Raw genomic sequence first — 9034 nt, 5'->3', positions numbered from 1 at the left:
AAGAGTCTTCTCCAGCACCACAGTTCAAAAGTTGTCTCAGCTGGCTTCAAACATGAAAGGCAACCTATGGTGTCCTCAGAGTGGTCATGGGGGTTTGTGAGAAACACATATTTTTCTTTCAACAAACTCTACAAATTAAAGCATCCAGGCATGCTATATAGAATGGGAAATTATTGATGAAAAACAGGAGAACAAGTATAAATGAAGTACTGTCATTACAAGTGATGTGTCGGTAATAACAGAAGAGATAAACGCTTAAGCATCCGAAGTTTTCAGCATCTTGTCCCCAAACTTCTTTCTGTAACAGCACTGTATATCCACATTTAAATCATTATCATTCACAAGCCTTCACAGGCATCAGGTGTTAATTTTACTTTATTTGGTAAAAGTTCAGTTTCAAGTTTTGAAGGGGGGGCATATATCATGTGTGATGATGAGACAGTACTGAACTTATCAAAATAAATCCATCCATTTCCAAATTGTATTTATTATATCTAGATCTCTATGTGAACATATCTCCTCCCCCAAATTAAACACAAAAGCGTGTATTCATCATTTGTAACGCTGTTTTTAGGAAAATGGGATTAAGTGCTTTGCGCTATATTACTAAGGAGTCCAAAGAAGGTGTGTGTACAATGGAGTGATCAGAGATTAGCAAAAAGTCACCAAGTGGACACACACACACAGAGACACAAAGTGTATTTTTTCAGGCAAGATCTATCTATCCATTGACTGACTCCAGCATACTCTGGACTTTGCAACTTCCAAGTACAAGTAATTGTAGTTTTTTCTCTTTTTTTAATTCAGGAGAGATCAGCTTGATGTTAAAAGCTGGACTTGTAGCAGTGAGCCAATTTGTGTTTGTCATGTCTTTCCCCACAACCTCAAGTGTGGTATGGGCTATGTTCCCTAATTACCTCTACTCATAAAAATGGTTTTCCCCAATCCACTTCTGGGTTCATTCATATTCACAATGTGCATGTGTGTGTGTGTGTGTGTGTGTGTATTCTTGTGTGTGTGTGCAGTCCAAGGGACCCTCAAGAGTCTTCTCCAACACCACAGTTCAAAAACATCAATTCTTCGGTGCTCAGCTTTCTTCACAGTCCAACTCTCACATCCATACATGACCACAGGAAAAACCAAAGCCTTGACTAGACGGACCTTTGTTGGCAAAGTAACGTCTCTGCTTTTGAATATGCTATCTAGGTTGGTCATAACTTTCCTTCCAAGGAGCAAGCGTCTTTTAATTTCATGGCTGCAGTCACCATCTGCAGTGATTTTGGAGCCCAGAAAAATAAAGTCAGCCACTGTTTCCACTGTTTCCCTATCTATTTGCCATGGAGTGATGGGACCGGATGCCATGATCTTAGTTATGATCTTAGAGAACGCAATGGAAACGTCAAACGCTGGCTGCCTGGGTCTCTCCCTGCAGGGCCAGAGCAATGACCCATCTCTGTCCTCAATCTACAGACACCCAGGAACTGCTCTGAACATTCGCCGCAAGCCTGGAAAGACCTACATCCACCCCAGGAGGCAGAAGCACAGGGGAAACTGAGCGCTTTCTGGATAAAGTAAAGAAACGTGTGCATGTTCAGTCGTGTCCGACTCTTTGCAACCCCATGATCACAAAGCCAGACTTCCGTCCTTGGTTATCTCCCAGAGTTTGCTCAAATTCAAGTCCATTGAGTCGGGGATGCACAGTCAACTTTTACGGCCCGTGGTCTCAAGTTGTATCTCGGCAACCCAGATGAAAAAGGATTGACTTCCCTGGCTTGGTTCACAGAATCAGAACATGATGCAATTAACAGTGCAGCCAGAAATGTGCAGATTACACTCTCACCCACAGATGCCTGGAACCCGACCACAGCAAACAGAGCTGCTGCTCGATGGAGGAAGACAGTGGTGTGTGTGTGTGTGTGTGTGTGTGTGTGTGTGTGAGTGTGTGTGTTGGGGGTGCGGCTGTGAAATGAAAATACAGAGGCTGGCATCAAAACTCAGAAAATTCAGGGCACTTCCCTGGTGGTCCAGAGGCTGACACTCTGAGCCCCCAATGCAGGGGGTCCGAGTTTGAACCCTGGTCAGGAACGTGCCTACATGTGCCACAGCCAACAGTTCACACGCCACAGAGAAGATCTCAGATCCCCCAGGCTGCAACTAAGACCTGCTGAGTCAAAGAAATACATTTTTTTTTTTTTAATTCATGGACTTCCTTGGTGATGCACTGGTTAAGGGTCTACCGGTCATTGCAGGAGGCATGGGTTCAATCCTTGATCTGGGAGCATCCCACACGCCATGGGGCCACTAAGGCCACACACCACAACTACTGAAGCCTGAGGGCCCTAGAGCCCAAGCTCCCCAACATGAGAAGCCATCAAAATGACAAGCTCACTCACCGCAACGAGAGAGTAGCCCTTACTCGCCATAACTACAGAGTGGCCCTTACTCCCCGCAGCAAGAGAAAGCCCATGTGTAGCAAGGAAGATCCAGTGCACCCAAAAAAAAAACCCAACCAAATAAATACATAAAAATTTAAAAACCACTACATTAATACATTTTTTTTAAAACTCACAAAATTCAGGTCCAAAGAGGAATAATTCTCTCATCGTCTAGAATCACCGGTTTAACGGGCAGCAACCTGGGCGCTCAGATGCACCTCCCAGCTGAGCGCTGAAGATGCTGACGGCACCACATGCACTTGATGGCCATGGCCACTGGGTCAGAGGATACAGAGGTTCCTGCCCCCACGTTGCCGACATGTCTTAGTCGTGATGCCCCCAGGAGCAGGAGGCAAGACTAGGATGGGCATCGTTTCCTGGGAGAAGAAGGTGGAGAGGTGAGACAGGGAAAAGGAAAAAAAAAAAAAAACAAGGAAGAAGGGGTTAACAGTGGGTACCCCTGTGGAGAAATGGGCTCAGTCCCCCCAAGACTGTATACAACATGCCTCAAAGTTACCCAAAGTCACCCAACTGAGGGTTCTTCACCCCAACTCCAGTCCTGATGGGTTGACCTTCCCTAGCAAACAAGTCCCAGGGCTGCCAGTCTGCTCCTTCCTGGGGTTCAGAGGGTGACCTCTGGGGGTGGTGTGTATATGGGGCGGATCACACCAGCATCTGGTACTTTTAAGAGTATAGCTAGACCTCACATCATGATCAGAGGAGGCCAACCTTGCCAAGGAATCCTAAGATTTGGTCCAGTACTTCCTTAGTGGTCCAGGGGTTAAGAATCCACCTGCCAACACAACAGGACGCAGGTTCTATCCCTGGTCTGGGAAGATTCTACATGCCTTGGGTCAATTACACCCACAAGTGAAGATCACTGAGCCTGTGCGCCCCAGAGCCTGTGCTCCTCAACAAGAGAAGGCATCACAATGAGAAGCTCAAACTGCAACTAGAGAACGTCTGCATGCAGCAATGAAGACCCAGCACAGCCAAAAATAAGTTAATAAGTAATATTTATTTTGTTTTTAAAAGACTTGGTCCAAAATTGCTAGAAGAGTCTCCTTCCATAATCGAGCATTCTCCTTCCCAACCTGGACATTCTCAGACCCACGGCTCTTGCATCTTGCTATGGGGTGTCAAAGAAGATTCTTCACCCCAGAGTTGAGCATTGGGCTTAAACTGGCTTGAGTTGCTTCCGTTACATCTTTCAATGGGTACCATTCTTTCTAGGCCTTAAGAGTTACTTCTTTCCTCTGCGAGTCCACATTGTACAGCTAGCTGGGAGTAGACACTCATGTTGGCCACCAACTAATCCACATACGTCCTCTGGGCTGAATTCACCCAGTTCAGATTGTAATGCTTAGCTTATGTTCAAGTCTGTCCAAAATCCGTGATACTTGTAAGGCTCAAAGGGAAGGCATGTGTGTGTCTCAAGCTCTTTTCTTGAAAGTGAATTCACTCAGTCATGTCCAACTCTTTGTGACCCCATGGACTGCAGCCTTCCAGGCTCCTCTGTCCATGGGATTTTCCAGGCAAGAGTACTGGAGTGGGGTGCCATTGCCTTCTCCATAATATACTATAGTCAACTACCCCAGGCACCTCTGGGATTTGAACCCAGGATCTCCTGTTTACTAGACAGGCACTTTAACCAGCTAAGCCACGTCGAGGGCTATGTAAATTCACAGCAGATCTATTGGGTTGGCCGAAAGTCTCGTCTAGGTTTTCTCGTAATATCTGATGGAAAAACGGAAACGAACTTTCGGCCAACTCAATGTATACACAAATGGAAGAAATGGGACGCCCACCTAAGAGCTGTATGAAAAATTCCTGAGCCTGTTTGTCAATTTTTTAAGTATCCTATGACACTTCATCTCTCCCTGAGTAGTTTCTCCTAGAAAAATGGCAACAAAGAGCAATTATTTAATAACTGCAGAGTTCGAGTCGCTGCACAAGTGCCAACTTCCCCCCTCCTGTCATTGTTCAGTCGCTCAGGCCTGTCTGGTTCTTTGTGACTTCATGGACTGCAGCACACCAGGCTTCCTGTCCTTCACCATCTCCTGGAGCTTGCTCAAACTCACGTCCATTCAGTTAGTGATATCATCCAACTATTTCATCCTCCGTCATCCCCTCCTCCTCCTGCCCTCAATCTTTCCCAGCATCAGGGTCTTTTCCAACCATCAGGTGGCCAAAGTCTTGGAGCTTCAGCTTCAGCATCAGTCCTTCCAGTGAATATTCAGGGTTGGTTTCCTTTAGGATGGACTGGTTTCATCTCCTTTTAGTCCAAGGGGACTCTCAAGAGCCTTCCCACTTCTAGAGACAAAAATATACCTCCCAGCAATACCAAAGTGACATCTCTTGGCTTTGGAATAAACCTATTAATACAAATGATGATCAGGCTCCACCAAACGTTTCACGCCATGTGCATAAGCCAGCCAAGCAAACCCTTCCCCACCCCAAACACGTGCTGATAAAGGTAACGGAGAGGAAAGTGACCTCTTGCACACAGCTCTGCCCCTATGAAAAGAGCATCTTGCTTGTCCTGATGTAGGTGCCATGCTGATCATGGTATGTGCCTGTCAGACTCCTGGAATCAGTGGCTGCATAATCCCTGAGAATAGACTTTGTGGGGAGAAGTTTTGATATTTATGATAAGGACATGGATATTTTCACCTTGTACTGAAAGCTATGACCAACCTACACAGCATATTAAAAAGCAGACACATTGCTTTGCCAACAAAGGTCATATAGTCAAAGCTATGGTTTTTCCAGTAGTCATGTACGGTTGTGAGAGTTGTACCATGAAGAAGTCTAAACACCGGAGAACTGATGCTTTTGAATTGTGGTGCTGGAGAAGACTCTTGAGAGTCCCTTGGACTGCAAGGAGATCAAACCAGTCCATCCTAAAGGAAATCAGTCCTGAATATTCATTGGAAGGACTGATGCTGAAGCTGAAGCTCCAATACTTCGGCCACTGATTCGAACAGCTTACTCTCTAGAAAAGACCCTGATGATGGGAAAGATTGAAGGCAACAGAAGGGGATGACAGAGGATGAGATGGTTGGATGGCATCACTGACTCAATGGACATGAGTTTGATCAAACTCTGCGAGACAGTGAAGGACATGGAAGCCTGGAGTGCTGCAGACCATGGGGTCACAAAGAGTTGGAGATGACTTAGTGACTTAACAGTTTTCAAAGGACAAGAAATTCATTCTGGTTACTTGAGTGTGTCCTCTTTGGGCTCAGTTTCAAGACCAATTTTCAGGAATCTTTGAGAGACAGACCAAGCTAATGTATATGACAAATTCCCATGGACATCTCTGCTCTCTTTTCACTTAGATTGCTGCATGAGGCCCATCTGGGGCCCTTTCATTACGGGACTTTCCCAAGTTCCAGAGATTGGAAATGCACATGGAACACAGTAAAATTCAACGGTGATGATTTCAAAGCTTGCAGGTTCATCAATATTTATGGAGTCAGATTACAGTCATTTCCAGGTGATGCCATCACCATCTGAAGCTATCTTGTCTGAGTTAATTTTAAAGTTTAAATGCATGCGGTAGTCATGATGTTTTAGTGTTTAATCGTCTGTTACCCGGGTCTAGATGCCAGACTTACAGTCGCATTGAAAAATGCATGCGGAAATAATCAGGTGTCATTCTATTTCATCTCCTACTCAGAGTTTAAGTGGTAAGTTAATTGAAAGTGTGTGCAGTTAACATATTTCATAATTTGGATATGTAAGCTAAAATATACCTTTGAAATGCATATTCCTGAAGTGGTGCGGAACATATAATTTGGAGACTTTCAAAAACCTTGACATTTAAATCCAAGTGTTCAGCCTGGTGTGTGAACTTGGCAGAAATGGACCGCTATAGATTTAAACCATTTTGAGCGTTGTGGTAAAACTAGACTTAGACGCTTACCAAACACTTTTCTTTTTTTTTTAGAAAATGAAAAACTAATAAATGAGGAGGAGTATTTTCCAAGTTAATTAGATATGGGTGAGAGGATAAGAGAAATATTTGTTTCTGGAGGCTGGGCAGAAGGTCTAGCACACGATGCGTCGTCGATACACATTCGGTCAATAGATAAATGAGGCTCAAATGCAGTCTTTAGGCAATGAATTTGCCGATCACAGTCAATTACATGAAACAATTAAACCAGGCTTTCCAATCAGGACTTGCATTAACAACATCCAAGACTTGGAATCCCCCGGGGGTGCGGTGGTTAAGACTCAGACCTCCGAATCTCCGGGGGCCACGTTCGAGCCCCAGTCAAGGAACTAGATCCCATATGACACAACCAAAGATCTACAGGCTACAACAAAAACTGAAGATTCTGCAGGCCATGACCAAGACCCCGCACAGCCAAATAAAAAAAAAAAATTCACTATCAGGCCCTTTACAAAAAAATGTTTGCTCATGTCTGCTCAATAACCATTGACTGCTTAAAGATTAGGTTAACTTTTGAAAAAAAAAAAAAAAACAACTGTAAAGTGATCTCATTTTACTCTTTAATATTTTATAATACAAATATTTGAAGATGATCAATAATAAATGATGTGGGCAAAGGAAATCCCAAACCACTAAGAAGTGACTGGGAAGGCAAAAGCCAAGACTTTAAAATAAGAGAAGACTTAGAATTTAAAACCTTTTAAGCTAAAGAATCTTCCCAGGTGGTGCTAGTGGTATAGAACCCACCTGCCAATGCAGGACTCAGTAAGAGACTTGCGTTCCATCCCTGGGTCGGGAAGATCCCCTGGAGAAGGGAATGGCAACCCACCCCAGTATTCTGACCTGGGAAATCCCAAGGACAGAGGAGCCTGGTGGGCTGCAGTCCACGGGGTCCCAAAGATCTGGACACAACTGAAGTGACTAGGAATCTACAATTAGAAACACAAAACTTGGCCCTCAGCTCCTGGCACACCCACAGAAAAATGAGGAAAAGAGGAAACTTTGTTTCTCTGTCTCTTTGCCTCTCTTTCTAAGTCTCCCTCAACTTTGAGAGTAATTTCTCATGTGGATTTTTATCAACACTTGTTAATCTAGAGAGTTAGAAAAACAGCTGTGCCTACCAGGAAGCCTGATGATATAGGTCTTTAGTAGGAAATGGCTTCCCAGGTGGCATTAGTGGTAAAGAATCTGCCCACCATGTATGAGTTCCAGGTTCGATCCCTGGGTCTGGAAGATCCCCTGGAGAAGGGAATGGCAACCCACTCCAGTATTCTTGCCTGGAGAATCCCATGGACAGAGCAGCCTGGCGGGCTACAGTCCATGAGGTTACAGAGAGTCGGACACGACTGAAACAACTTAGCACACACAGTAGAGAAGTGTAGACAGGCAGGCTATAGTCCACGGGGTCACAAAGAGTCAGACACATCTTAGTGACGAAGCATGCACAGAGGAACACGTGAGTAGTCCCAAACTTCAGGGCCATGGTCAAGGTAGATAGAGAAGTCACTCAGTCCTGTCTGACTCTTTTCAACCCCGTAGACTGTAGCCTACCAGGCTCTTCCATCCACGGGATTCTCCAGGCAAGAATACAGGAGTGGGCTGCCATTTCCTTCTCCAGGGGATCTTCCCAACCCAGGGATCGAACCCGGGTCTCCTGCACTGCGGGCAGACGCTTTAACCACTGAGCCACCAGGGAAGCCCCCAAGGTAGAGGCGGTGATGCTAGTTAAATTAGACTTTCTCAGGTTTCAAGCTCTTAGGACACTAGCCTAAGATGTTTTCTGTCTTCACTGTTTTTCCTTAGGAAGTGTTTGGAGGAAATTACCACTTGGGATGCTTTAGCCCACAAGCCTTAAAATAATCCTGGACAACTTTGGTACTACAATCTATGAGAATAGGTTCCACCCAGGGCAGGACCTCCAGGACACAGATTTATGAAATGAAATTATCTTATAAAGAAAGGCCTTGAAAGTGAGGAGTAAATAGAGGGGAGGATCCATTCCAACTGAGACCAGAGGTTTGCTGAACTTACTTACAAAAGAGAAACAGACTCATTTATGGTGATCAAGGCGAAGAATGGAGAGAGGAGATAAATGGGGACTTTGGGATGGACATGTACACACTGCTCTATTTACAGTGGATAATCAACAAGAATCTACCGTACAACACAGGGAACTATGCTCAGCACTCTGTAACAACCTAAATGGGAAAAGAATCAACTGCAGAAGAAAAAAAAGAGGGGATATATGTACATGCTTGGCTGATTCACTTTGCTGTACAGCAGAAACTAGCACGACACTGTAAAATAAATATGTAAAATGTGAAGGTGTTGGTTGCTCAGCCATGTCTGGCTCTTTGCAAGGCCATGGGCTGTAGGTTCCTCTGTCCATGGGATTCTCCAGGCAAGAATACTGGAGTGGGTTGCCGTGCCCTCCTCCAGGGGATCTTCCCAACCCAGGGATGGAACCTGGGTCTCCTTCATTGACAGGTGGTTTCTTTACTGTCTGAGCTACTAAGGAAACTCCAAATCAACTGTACGCCAATTAAAAAAAAAAAAAAAGAGTGACTGCCTTACTCTTCCTTCCAAAATTTCCAAGTTTCCGATTTCCAAGTTTCTAAGTTAGTGCCACTGCTCTCTGGGT

General features: G+C 44.8%; 1 non-coding gene across 1 annotated transcript; it reads right to left on the bottom strand.

Annotated features, from left to right (window-relative positions):
• Positions 1-8017: 8017 nt before the first annotated feature.
• TRNAC-GCA lies at positions 8018-8089 on the bottom strand. The gene has a single exon. It is a non-coding gene; the product is annotated as a tRNA-Cys (tRNA).
• Between the last annotated feature and the right edge of the window lie 945 nt (positions 8090-9034).

This window comes from Bubalus bubalis, chromosome X (genome assembly GCF_019923935.1).
Source record: "Bubalus bubalis isolate 160015118507 breed Murrah chromosome X, NDDB_SH_1, whole genome shotgun sequence".
NCBI classification, from domain to species: domain Eukaryota; kingdom Metazoa; phylum Chordata; class Mammalia; order Artiodactyla; family Bovidae; genus Bubalus; species Bubalus bubalis.
This window is presented reverse-complemented; position numbering and strand designations above follow the sequence as displayed.